Genomic DNA, 14434 nt, shown 5'->3' with positions numbered 1-14434 from the left:
GGTTATTGTCTTGTTGGAAGGTGAACCTCCTTCCCAGCCTCAAATCATTGACAGACTGAAACAGGTTTTCGTTAAGAATATCCTAGTATTTCGCACCATCCATCTTCCCCTCGACTCGAACCATTTTCTCTGTTGTTCCCTGCTGCCGAAAAACATTCCCAAAGTATGCTGCCACCACCACGTTTCATTGTGGAGATGGTGCTCTTGGAGTGATCACTTGTGTTGATTTTGGCGCCAGACATAGCATTTACCTTGGTAGCCAAAAAGTTCAATTTTGGTCTCATCTGACCACAGGACCCGCCTTCATACATTTGGGGAGTCTCCCACGTGTCTTTTGGCAAACTCAAAATGAGCCTTACAATTTTTGTGTGTAGGTAAAGGCTTTTTTCTGCCCACTCCTCCATAAATGCCACCTTTATGGAGGGTATGGCTTATTGTGGTCGCATGGACAGATGCTACAGTCTCTGCTTGGGAACTCTCCAGCTCCTTCATGGTTACCTTTGGTCTTTGTGCTGCCTCTCTGATTAATGCCTTCCATGTTCGGGCTGAGAGTTTTGGTGGCGGCCTTCTCTATGCAGGTTTCTTGTGGTGCCATATTTTTTCCATTTGATGTGAATGGATTTGATGGCGCTCCGGGCGATCATCAGAGATTGGGATATTTTTTTGTAATCCAATCCTGGCTTGTCATGCATCTGGATTCAAACCCTATTTCTGCTGAGCCACAACTAATACACTTTTTCTTTGGGTGTTTTTAGCTCTTTTATCTTTGTATCTGTCAGTTTTGGGTAACAGGTGTTTTTCATGTACTCTGTTTGTCTGTCCTATCCCCTTTTTAGTACAGCTTTAAATACAGGGGCATGTCACAAAATTAGAACATCATTGGAAAGTTAATTTATTTCAGTTCTTCAATATAAAAAATGAAACTCGTATATTTTATAGAGGCATTATAAACAGAGTGATCTATTTCAAGTGATTATTTCTATTTATGTTGATGATTATGGCTGACAGCAGTAGATTGTGTGTGATTCCATTTCTTCTTAGGGAGCTGCTAAAGACATTCAGGGAAAGCCGCCGTTGAGTGGGGCCACCATTGCATTACCTTAGGGTGACAACCTCCACGGTCAGGCAGGGATAGACCAGGGTCACAGCAAGGCTTTTCCTAGTCTGAATAGGGTCCTGTCATGTTCAGGTTTTTTGTCTTCCTGGTTGGTACGTTACCCGTGTGAATGTGCTTTGACAGTCATAACATTTGTTTTTCTCAACTTTGTCCCTGACTTGTTTGGAGATCTCCTTGGTTATCATGGCGTTTGATTATTGGTGCCTCTTGCTAATGGTGTTGCAGCCTCTGTGGCCTTTCAGAAAAGGTAAAGTGTATATACTGACAGACCATGTGACACTTAAATTTTCACCAGAAAGTTTTAGGGTCTTCATAGGAAAAGGGGTGAATACATATGCACATGCCAATTTTTAGTTATTTGAGTTCATAACCTTCTTAACTAAGCCATCCAGTCAAAAAATCAAAATCACAATTTCCCATCAGACCATATTGTAGATAACATTTCTCCTTGTGGAGAGTGACATGCCTAGCATACTAGTGTAAGGAGGCTTATAAGCCATGCAATGCTCCTCTGGGAAAAATTCTGACCTTGCTTATTTCATGTTCTGGTTGAAATGTTCAGTGTTTTGCCTTTTTTTAAACATTTTCATTATTACTGCAAAAAAACCAACCCCATAATACATTTAATCACTTGTAATATACGGTCATGTCAAGTGTGAAGGTGGAGATTAGAACGCAATGATTCCGGCGTCACACTAAAGAGTTTTACGGACGTATGAGAGGGGCAAAAACAACGCATTGCACCGGACCAATGATTCTCTATGGGGCAGCTCCTATCTGGCGTATATTTCGTAGCCGTATTTTACGGGCGTAGAAAATCGCAGCATGCTGCGTTTGTCAGTGTATTGCGCAAAAAATCCACCAATGAAAGTCTATGGGGGTGAGAAAAATACGGATTACACACAATACGGAGTGCAGGGGAGCGTAGCTTCGTAGACTTGCGGTGATGCGCCCCCTGATGGCATAAACTCATATGAACTCTAGCATAGGAATTTTTCTGAATATTTTCTCACGCTAGAGTTCATGCCAGCAGGGGGCGCATCACCGCAAGTCTATGATGCTATGTTCCCATGCATTCCATTCATTCCCCAGTTTTTAAAACCAGGAGCAACAGCTTCATTAGCAGAGCTCCTGGTTGTAAAATTATTTAACCCCTTCAGATGGATTTACAGCGTGGGACATGACTGAACGCTGGAGAGGTATGAGATTTTGTTGCTTTTTTCTTTACAGAACAAGGGTCTTCAGGTGGATTAAGCATACAATAAAGATTTTACAACCCCATGTGTGTATTTATTTAATTAAAATACTTTATTCAAAATGTGTGTGTGTATTACTAACTCTTTACTAATATTGGATTAATAATGGAGAGGTGTCTTATTGACACCTCTCCATTATTAAGCAGGCTTAATGTCACCTTACAATAGCAAGGTGACATTAACCCTTTATTACCCCATATCCCACCATTACTCGGGAGTGGGAAGAGAGAGGCTAAGTGCCAGAATAGGCGCATCTTACAGGTGTGCATTTTCTGGCGTGGCTGGGGGCAGATGTTTTTAGCCAGGGGGGGCAACAACCATGGTCCCTCTCTAGGCTATTAATATCTGCCCTCAGTCACTGGCTTTCCCACTCTGGCGGAGAAAATTGCGCGGGAGCCCACGCCAGTTTTTTCCGTTACTTAACCCTTTATTTTAACAGCTAGAGCCACCAGATTTTGCACACACACACTAATAATATTATTAGTGAGGAATATCTAAAAAAATATGGGATATGAAATGGTTTACTGTATGTAAACCATGTCTCATATCCTGTCAGGTTTGATAAGGAGATAGCAAAAGGCGGCAATTGAATTACCGGCTTTTAAGCTATCTAGCGCTATATGAAATATATATACATATATGTATCTCACTGACATATATACTGTATATATATAGACTGTATATATGTTTTCACGAATATTTGAGCCCATGGATCCATTCTATGTCCATTTTGCAAGCTGGCGAGCGTACGGATGCCATACGGATTACATACGGAGGATGACATATGTAAAATACGCAGCCACACCCTGCCTACGGATTACGTACGGATCACTGTTTTGGGATCATTTCTGCGTATTACACCTGTAAAAAACGGACAGTATTTCCCTACGCTGTGTGTGACCCCGGCCTTAGTCCTCTACAAAATAAGTACATAGTGTCCGCTTTCATTTCCTAAACAGGTCTTTGCAGCAGCTCTGCACCGAATAAAATAGCTCTCTCTGCATCTATCACAGCAGGGAATCTTATTGACTTTTTAGGATTTTCACTTCCCATAGGTGGCACTAGAGTTCAATGCTCCTCCTCTCTGAAGAGACAATTTGCGTATTTAATTTCCCAGAGTAGCATTGCATGGCTTATAAGTCTCCTTACACCAGCATTCCACTCTCCACAAGGAGAAACATTACCCTTAGATCCCAATCAGAAGCCTCTCATACAGCCAAATCAGATTACATGTTTTGCACTGATGAGGGGCAACACCCTGAAACACTGTGTTAGCAAATTAAGATTTTGGTTTGGCTAATATCCTAAGTCATATGTCAAGGTTCATTAAAGGATTGCTACTTCCAATAGTTGTACTAAAGTTCCAGTCCTCTTCCTCCCAGAAGAGGCAATTGGCACACCATAAGACCATAATATTCTCTGCAAAACTAATATGTAAGAGATTCCTGGGTTCCACACACATAATTAGGCATATTGTTATTTCCCAGAGGCTGATGTGATTTCACAATAAAAATAAAACTAGTCATCATCAATATAATGAATCCAATCAGCTAGTATTTAGGATCGTGCTAAGATTCCCTGCTGTGATAGAGGCAGAGAGAGCTGTTTTATTCAGTGCCTACAAATAGAGAAGTCCCTAGACCTGCTGCAGAGACCTGTCTGGGAAATGAAAGTGGACACTATGTACTTATTTTGCACATGACTAAGAACTGCAATCAGAAACATTACATAGCCCGGTATTTTTTTCTTTTTTATTGTTGTATTCAAGACATTTTGTATTTTTCTGCCTTTAGAAGTCAGAATTAAATTGTATCTTTAATTCCGTATTCCTGTATTCCTTGTCACTTTGAAAAGTACAGAATCAGTGCGTTCTAACCTCCACCTTCACTCTTGACATGACCGTATATTACAAGTGATTAAATGTATTATGGTTTTTGAATAACTGTGTGATTTTTTTTTTACAGTAAAAATGGAAAAGTTTTTAAAAAATGGCAGAACACTGAACATTTCAAGGTAACCAGAACACAAAACAAGCAAAGTCAGGATTTTGAAACTGTAAACATCCATTTTTCACATATCAATTGCAATTTGCTTATAAAGGCACAGCAGTACATTACTAATTTCTCAAGAAAAGGTGACTTGGATTAAAGGGAACAGGTCAACAGGATTGTGCTCAGTAAACTATGTACACTGCCAGGTTGGCATCGTTATACTGATCGAAATGATACCTGCGTGATAAAATCCGTCTTGTAATTGTTCTTTAATCTTTATTTTCAGTTTTAAGTTAATGATATGCTTGTGCTCCGGGGCGGCCTGTGGGCGGGGCTGTGGGCGGAGCTTTATGTGGTGCTCTGCTTTGGTATTCATACTGATGGCTTATGACAGGTCACTGATCCCTCACTGACCTGTCCCCTATTTTACATACTGATTATTACAGTGGGTACGGAAAGTATTCAGACCGCTTTAAATTTTTCACTCTTTGTTTCATTGCAGCCATTTGGTAAATTCAAAAACGTTCATTTTTCTCACATTAATGTACACTCTGCACCCCATCTTGACTGAAAAAAAAAACAGAAATGTAGAACTTTTTGCAAATTTAATAAAAAAGAAAAATGAAATCATCACATGGTCATAAGCAATCAGTATGACTCCGCGCTAGGTTCCATTGACTCCTGACCACCCGAAAATTGAGGTATCTCTTTATGTCTCTGACATAGACGGCAGTCCACATGGATAGCTAGAGACATGGCTACCTCAAGGGACACTAGGGTCTCATACAGAGCAAAGGCATCCTTTACCGTCTCAGAAAGCTTCTGATAGAACTGACTATGGAGGCCGGGGTTATTCCACCTAGCATCCGTAGACCACCTACGGAACTCAGAGAGATACTCCTCCACTGGCCAGTCTCCTTGCTGAAGCTGACGTAATTGAGACTCACAGTCAGGTTGCCACAAATAAGACCCAAAGCCTAAAAAACCTCCTTGACCATCTGAAGTGACTGGGAGTCAGATGAGAAAAAGCCTAGGCTTGAGGGTCACCCTGGGGAAGAGAGATTACAATCCCCACCTGTTGCTCCTCGGTACCCGGGTAGTGAGGACGCAACCTAAAATAAAATTTGCTGGCCTTCCAGAAAGCCACTATCTTATCCCGACCCTCAGAGAACGTATCTGGCAGAGTGATCTTGGGCTCCATCAGAGGTTGTCTGGGAGCCACAGGCAATAAGCCTGGAGTTAATGGGCGCTGTAAAGCAACTGAGCGCAAGTCCACTACATCCAGGCTGAGTTGTTGTAGCTGCCCAGCCAAAATAGCCACATGATCCAAAATGGATTCTAAAAGGTACGGCCAGTGATAATGCCACACAGCGACTAGGGACTGTGGGCACCTACCTGATACGTCGAACTAGGGGGCATCCTACTTTATCCCTGTCCCCTGGATTACCCTGGAAGGCGGAGACGCCATCTAGGGAGGTGTCAGGCTAACCAAACAAACAAAAGAAGACAGGGATGAAAGAAAACTACAATGATTCAAATATTCTCACAAAACAACAGAATGGGGAGGGATGCGTAGGAGAAACCATAGAATCATAGAATGTTAGATTTGAAAGGGACTTCAAGGGTCATCCTGTCAACCCCCTGTTCAATGCAGCACAGAATTCGCTAACCCCTCAGACAGATGACTGTCGAGCCTCTGTTTAAAGACTTCCATTGAAGGAGAATTCACCACTTCTTGTAGCAGCCTGTTTAACTCATTGATCTGTCAAAAAACTGCCTAATTTTTTTTTAAATCTATATTTTCTCCCTTTCAGTTTCATTCCGTTGATTCTCGTGTTTCCATTTGGAAATGAGAATAAGGATGATCCCTCTACACTGCGACATCCCTTCAGATATTTGTAGACAGTTTAGCCTTCTTTTTTGCAAGTTAAACTTTCCCAGATCCTCTACCCGTTCTTTGTAGGACATACTTTGCAGTCCACTCACCATCCTGGTAGCTCTTCTCTGTACTTGCTCCAGTTTTTCAATGTCTTTTTTTTTAAACTGTGGTGCCCAGAACTGGACACAGTATTCCAGATGAGGCCTGACCAAGGAGGAGTAGACGGGATAATTACTTCACGTGATCTAGACTCTATGCTTCTCTTAATACATCCTAGAACTGTGTTTGCTTTTTTTTGCTGCAGCATCACGCTGTTGACTCATGTTCAGTCTGTGATCTACTAGTATACCCAGGATGTGGATAAACATGTAAACCAACTCCACGCAGCAATCTCCTGAACAACTCTCCAACTGCTTACTCCAAACACTGAAATACCCAACCAGGAATTTAGAACTATCAATGGCAATTCCAAAGTGCCAGTGGGGAGTATACAGCGCTGGCAAAAATTAAGAGACCACTGCAAAATGTTCAGTTTGCCTGATTTTTCTCTCTATAGGTATATTTTTGAGCAAAATGTAAATTGCTAATTTATTCTATAAACTTCTGACAACATGTCTCCGAATTTCCAAGCAATAAATTTTGTATTTTTTTTCTGAAAAGGAGAAATGGTCAAAATAAAAAAAAACCCAGTGCTTTCAGACCTCAAATAATGCAAAGAAAACAAGTTCATAATCATTTAGAAACAACAATACTACTGTTATAACTCAGGAAGAGTTCAGAAATCAATATTTTGTGGAATAACCACGATTTTTAATCACAGCTTTCATGCGTCTTGGCATGTTTTCCACCAGCTTTTCACACTGTTTCTGGCACAAAAATGTAATCAGTTCTTCTTTGATGGCTTGTGACTATCCATCATCCTCTTGATTACAATCCAGAGGTTTTCAATGGGGTTCAGATCTGGAGATTGGGCGTCCCATGACAGGGTATTGAAGTGGTGATTTATTAATTTTTGCCAGAGCTGTATATAGCAGAGGGGAGTGGCCAACACAGAACAGCTGAGGCAACTCTGGATAGAGAGTTCAAGATCAACTGAACTGATTAACACTGCAATGACAAAGCAAGGAAAGCCTGCACTGAGGGTTTCACCTACTTGTGATTGATAACAGTTACTTCCAAGAGCAAGTGCTGCCGAAAGTCAGCTGTAGTTGTGCGCTGAAACTGCCTGAGCCCTAATTTCAGTGCATGAGTGCACACATTATGTGGAAGGGGTGTTTTCCTATTTGGCTCTTCTTTGAAACATTCACAACACTGATACCTCTAAAAGTGATGCAAGTGGCATGAGCATAGAGGAGCCAGGGAGGAGAATGTACCTAGCCACTTGGTGTGCACGCAGCCGAGCATGGGCAGGGTTCATCAGTGTAGCACAGGGGAGTCAAACTGCATTCCTCGAGGGCTGCAAACAGGTCATCTTTTCAGGATTTCCTTGTACTGCACAGGTGATAATTTAATCACCAACTCATTATTTGTGTAGGTGATTAAATTATCACCTGTGCAGTACAAGGAAATCCTGAAAACATGACCTGTTTGCAGCCTTCGAGGAATGCAGTTTGACACCCCTGGTGTAGCAGGCAGTCTTAAGGTACCGTCACACTAGACGATATCGCTAGCGATCCGTGACGTTGCAGCGTCCTCGCTAGCGATATCGTCCAGTGTGACAGGCAGCAGCGATCAGGCCCCTGCTGTGATGTCGCTGGTCGGGGAAGAAAGTCCAGAACTTTGTTTCGTCGCTGGACTCCCCGTAGACATCGCTGAATCGGCGTGTGTGACACCGATTCAGCGATGTCTTCGCTGGTAACCAGGGTAAACATCGGGTTACTAAGCGCAGGGCCGCGCTTAGTAACCCGATGTTTACCCTGGTTACCATCGTTAAAGTAAAAAAAACAACCGCTACATAGTTACCTACCGCTGTCTGTCCTCGGCGCTCTGTTTCTCTGGTCTGGCTGTGAGCATAGCGGCCAGAAAGCAGAGCGGTGACGTCACCGCTCTGCTTTCCGGCTGCCCGGAACTCACAGCCAGACCAGAGAAGCAGAGCGCCGAGGGCAGACAGCGGTAGGTAAGTATGTAGCGGTTGTTTTTTTTACTTTAACGATGGTAACCAGGGTAAACATCGGGTTACTAAGCGCGGCCCTGCGCTTAGTAACCCGATGTTTACCCTGGTTACCGGGGACCTCGGGATCGTTGGTCGCTGGAGAGCTGTCTGTGTGACAGCTCTCCAGCGACCAAACAGCGATGCTGCAGCGATCCGGATCGTTGTCGGTATCGCTGCAGCGTCGCTTAGTGTGACGGTACCTTTAAGGTACCATCACACTCAGCGACGCTGCAGCGATATAGACGAGCCGATCGCTGCAGCGTCGCTGTTTAGGTCGCTGTAGAGACGTCAAACACAGCAGCTCCAGAACGATGCAGGAGCGATCCAGTGACGTAACAGCGACTCACTTATCGTTCTCGCTGGTTGTTAGCTCCATGTAAAACATTGCTGGCGTCGTTGCTTTTGCTGTCAAACACAACGATACACGCCGACCTGACGACCAAATAAAGTTCTGGACTTCTAGCTTCGACCAGCGATGGCACAGCGGGATCCAGATCGCTGCTGCGTGTCAAACACAACGATATCGCTAGCCAGGACACTGCAACGTCACGGATCGTTCTCGTTGTAAAGTTGCTGAGTGTGAAGGTACCTTTAGAGAGGAGCCAGGAATTAAAACATGCCGCATGCAGCAAGGCTCAGGCAGTGTCAGTGCGCACAAACACCAACTGACTTTAGGCAGCACTTGCTCTGGGAAGTGATCATTGTCATTTACAAGCAAAGGAAGACCCCAACACATCAAATGATGGGGTGTAACTGTGCACTAACCACTTGACCACGTCAAGAGTAAACCTAATACAAATTAAAGTTATTTTCTTATGCACTGTACCAGTAATTTACAGAGGCGCTAAGTCCCCTCTAGCTTACTTAAAATGCATCTTGGGAAGGGAGAAAGTGGGTGACAGATTCCCTTTAAAACCTTCACGTGAATAGATGCCGCCAAACATTGTGTTCTCGTTCTGTACACTCTTTACATCCAGCCGCCGACGGACCCGGTAACCGTTCCATGGGTGGGAACGCCGGACGTCCATTGATCTGAAATTGATGACCTTTCCTAAGAATAGGTCATTAATATAAAATTAGTGGACAACCCTTTTAACCCTTATGGCATTTTAACCCTCATTAACATCCTATAGATGCTTTTATGGTGTTCTCATCTCACTTTACCCTAGGGCACTGGAGCATCTCTATGATAATCTCTCTGCACTGCAAATAATCCGAGAATAATGCAAAACAAGAAGGCAAAATGCATTAATACTAAGTGGCCACTAAAAGATTATAAATAATGTATTAGATAAAGTATCTGGTAACTAAAACACTTATATGTTTCTCTTTTATGCCCACAAAGCACTTATGCAAAAGAAAGAAAACAGGTGTAGAAATGATCTGTGCACTTATATTATACATTCATCTAATTTACATATACCATAGATAAATTGCATATTTTTTTTTCTGTTCTGTCATTGAAAAGATTCTAGACAAGTATGAATAAAATACACAGTATTTATCAAGTACTCAAAAGAAGTACTGGAGAGTTTTCTGAGCATGCTCTGATCTGCACAAAAGTCATGGAGAGGGAAAAGGGAGGAGGTGAGCTGTGACATCAGATGTTGTGAATGGTGGATTTTCTGTTATTTTACTGCATGCAGTGGTGCTACCTGTAATCCTAGGTGGAATAATGAGACTGCTGAAAAGTAATCTGTACAAAACCTGAATGTAAAAAATTAAAAAATATATAAAATATACGGTTAATATTATAGACCCAATAGGTAATTTTCCAATGACGCATTCCCTTTAATTGAGTGTAATCTGAGATTTGACATCTATACCTACTGCTAAATAAATAATAAGGGATGAAAGCACTAACAGGCTCACTTTTCAATAACCAAGTTATTCAGCCGAGACGATTACTGAGCAGCTAATGGCCTGAAGTTCTCGGTATGTAACAGTTCCTTTATGGGTTCTTTCCATCTTATACATTTATAGCATACCTACAGGATGTGCCATTAGTATCTGATGGATGCGAGTCCCACCTATAGGACCTGTCTCTAGAATGATGCACTTCTCTTGTGGTCAGTGGAAATGAGGCATATGATGCTCCCTGTATTCACTTCTCCAGGAGCTTCGAAAACAGCCGAGAGCGGATATATCATATATGTCTATGCTGGGACTAACTTTTTCATTTGTCATCACATAATCGACAAAATCCAGAAATTTGGATAATTTGGTGCAAATAGCTTTTTTTTTTTTTTTTACCAAACTCAAAATTACACTTCTGGCAACTCTAAAGTTATTCCTATCACACAATGTAAAGGAATATTGCTAGAATACACCATCACTTTGTCATCAATGGGAGCCCACCTGCTAGAGCCCTCGGAATCAAGAAGCCACAGAGCTCCTGTAATAATGTCCTCATCCTCGGCCCCTTCCTGGTATAATATCCACCATCCTGAGCGCTTTCCAGTAATAACGTCCTCATATTGAGCCTCGTCGTGTAGTAATATTCAAAGCCTTCAGTGCAATGGTGAAATACATTGTCTGAAACGCATTTGCCTCCTTCACTGCGGTGTTGTAGCTGCGACCGTTCTTATGTTTTCTACAATAAAGAATTTGGATTTTATCGGACATCCCTGGAAGCTGGATTCTTTTTTTCTCCACATTTTCTTGTTGCACCACAAGTTCCTATGCCTCCGGATTATCCAGTAATAATAATAATAATCTTTATTTATAATAATAATCTTTATTTATATAGCGCCAACATATTCCGCAGCGCTTTACAGTTTAACAGTTTCAAACACAAAAGTCATAAGTAACAACGTTAACAATACAATAATTAAAGCAAAATAAGACGACCCTGCTCGTGAGAGCTTACAATCTACAATGAGGAGGGGGAGAGGCAAAGTACAGGTGTGTATTTACAATGATGTATTTACAATCATGGTCCAGCCATCTTCAGGGGTTGGGGAATAGATGGGGATAGTGAATGGGCTACACACACACAAACATAACTTTGATTAGTGAACGTGATAGGCCGCTCTGAACAAATGTGTTTTGAGCGAGCGCCTAAAACTAGTAGGTGATCTGTCTTTCCTCTTGTTACATTTATTTCCTTACATTGATATCATTTATTGCATTATGTCCGTAAATAAATTAAACACAGAATTGCGCTCCCGTGCGGCCTGCGGGCAAGTCAAAACGCCGCATGTCGACACATCCACATACAACGCATGTCCCTGCCTACCCAATGTAAGAGATAGGTACGCAGGATGCATGCGGAAGTAGGCGGAACTTAAGGATGTACGCAGCCATACTCAGACCAGCCAAATGCAAGTGTGTAACCAGCCTGTTTGTTTCAGTAGGCTCAACAATCATGGGGAAGACTGCTGACTTGACAGATGTCCAGGAGGCAGTCACTGACACACCCCACAAGGTGGGTAAGCCACAAAAGGTCATTGCTAAATAAGCTGGCTGTTCACACAGTGCTGTATCCAAGCACATTAATGGAAAGTTGAGTGGAAGGAAAAAGTGTGGTAGAAAAAGGTGCACAAGCAACTGGGATAACTGCAGCCTTGAAAGAATTGTTAAGAAAAGGCCATTCTGAAATTTGGGGGAGATTCACAAGTAGTGGACTGCTGCTGGAGTCATTGCTTCAAGAGCCACCACACACAGATGTATCCAGGACATGGGCTACAAGTGTCACATTCCTTGTGTCAAGCCACTCATGAGCAATAGACAACACCAGAAGCGTCTTACCTGGACCAAGGGGAAAAAGAACTGGACTGTTGCTCAGTGGTCCAAGGTGGTCTTTTCAGAATAAAGTAACTTTTACATTTCGTTTGGAAATCAAGGTCCCAGAGTCTGGAGGAAGAGTGGAGAGGCCACAACCCAAGCTGCTGGAGGTCTAGTGTGAAGTTTCCACAATCAGTGATGGTTTGGGGAGCCATGTCATCTGCTGGTGTAGGTCCACTGTGTTTTATCAAGACCAAAGTCAGCGCAGTCGTCTACCAGGAAATTTTAGAGCACTTCATGCTTCTCTCTGTGGACAAGCTTTTTGGAGATGTAAATTTCATTCTCCAGCAGGACTTGGCACCTGTCCACACTGCCAAAAGTAGCAATACCTGGTTTACAAACAACAGTATCACTGTGCTTGATTGGCAGCAAACTCACCTGACCTTAACTCCATAGAGAATCTATGGGGTATTGTCAACAGGAAGATGAGAGACACCAGACCCAACAATGCAGACGAGCTGAAGGCTGCTATCAAAGCAACCTGGGCTTCCATAACCCCTCAGCAGTGCCACAGGCTGATCAACTCCATGTCACTCCGCATTGATGCAGTAATTGATGCAAAAGGAGCCCCGACCAAGTATTGAGTGCATTTACTGAACATAAATTTCAGTCCGCCAACATTTTAAAATCTTCAAGCTGGTGTTATAAAGTATTCTAATTTATTGAGATAATGACTTTTGTGTTTTCATTGGCTGTAAGCCATAATCGTCAACATTAACAGAAATAAACACTTGGAACAGATCACTCTGTTTATAATGACTCTATATATGAATTTCACCTTTTGTATTGAAATAAATTAACTTTTTGATGATATTCAAATTTTGTGAGAAGCACTTGTATCTCCCTCTGCTTCTGTCACTGTGGGGGAGGGGCACACGGGTTATCAAAGACAGCACAGCTCATTAACTTAGCTGTACTGTACAGCCGGGGAGTGGAGCACACAAACAAAGCTAACACTGATTGGTCCCAGCACAGCCAATCAGTATTAGTCTTATCAAGAGCTGCACCGCTCTCCCTGCTTGTTCTCTCAAGGGAAGAGCGGTGGCATAAAAGGCCATCAGGGTGCAAGAGCGCTGTTACCTAGTGAGCCGCAGTCTGCACCAGGCGAGCATGTCATCAATGACGTGGGCACTGCTCTTGGGTTGTCCATGTCTGGGAGGAGCCGCAAGTAGTGGCATACACGCTGGGAGGAGACGTGATGTACTGGTCGTGGCTCCTCCTAAAGTTATACAACCTGGGAGTGCAGTGCACACGTCACTGATAACAGCGCTATTGTGCCCTGATGGACAATCAGGGAGAGCGGTCAGTATGGGCATCGCTGGCACATGACTTATGTTCACTGTGCCAGCAGATCTTAGTCCCTGGACCCACAGGAAAATCCTCCTGATTGCCAGTCCGACACTGTTGGTGACCACTGTCCTGGAGGAATAGGCTTGTCCTCACATGTTCCTACTCTTCCAGCACTGAACCCAGAGTACAATCCTCAATATTAGAATTGCAGCAGCAAGAAAGGACAATCGTGTTACTGATCTGCAAATGATGGAAAATGGAAACTAAATTTTCAAAACATCTTGATTTATTCAATATGGAGTATGAACCCCACGCCTGGTCTGCTATCAGTGAGGTTATTAAAGGGAACCTGTCACCGCCAAAATCGAAGGTGAGCTAAGCCCACCGGCATCAGGTGTTGGCAATGCTGTAGATAAGCCGCCCCCCCCCCCCCCCCGATGTATCCTGAAAGATGAGAAAAAGAGGTTAGATTATACTCACCCAGGGGCGGTCCCGCTGTGGTCTGATCGATGGGCGTCGCAGTCCGGGCCTCCCATCTTATGATGACGTCCTCTTCTTGTCTTCACGCTGCGGCTCCGGCACAGGCGTACTTTGTCTGTCCTGTTGAGCAAAGTACTTCAGTGCGCAGGCGCCAGGAAAGGTCAGAGAGGCCCAGCACCTGCGCACTGCAGTACTTTGCTCTGCCCTCAACAGGGCAAAGTACGACTGCGCCGGAGCCGCAGCGTGAAGACAAGAAGAGAACGTCATCCTATGAAGATGGGAGGCCCCGGACTGCGACGCCCATCGTACCGGACCGCCCCTGGGTGAGTATAATCTAACCTCTTTTTCTCATCTTTCAGGTTACATCGGGGGCTTATCTACAGCATTACAGAATGCTATAGATAAGCCCCTGATGCCGGAGGGCTTAGCTCACCTTCGATTTTGGGGGTGACAGGTTCCCTTTAATGGTTGTCTGAGGGATGT

This window comes from Ranitomeya imitator, chromosome 3, assembly GCF_032444005.1.
Source record: "Ranitomeya imitator isolate aRanImi1 chromosome 3, aRanImi1.pri, whole genome shotgun sequence".
In the NCBI taxonomy this organism is placed as follows: Eukaryota; Metazoa; Chordata; class Amphibia; order Anura; family Dendrobatidae; genus Ranitomeya; species Ranitomeya imitator.
Note: the sequence above shows the minus strand (reverse complement) of the source record.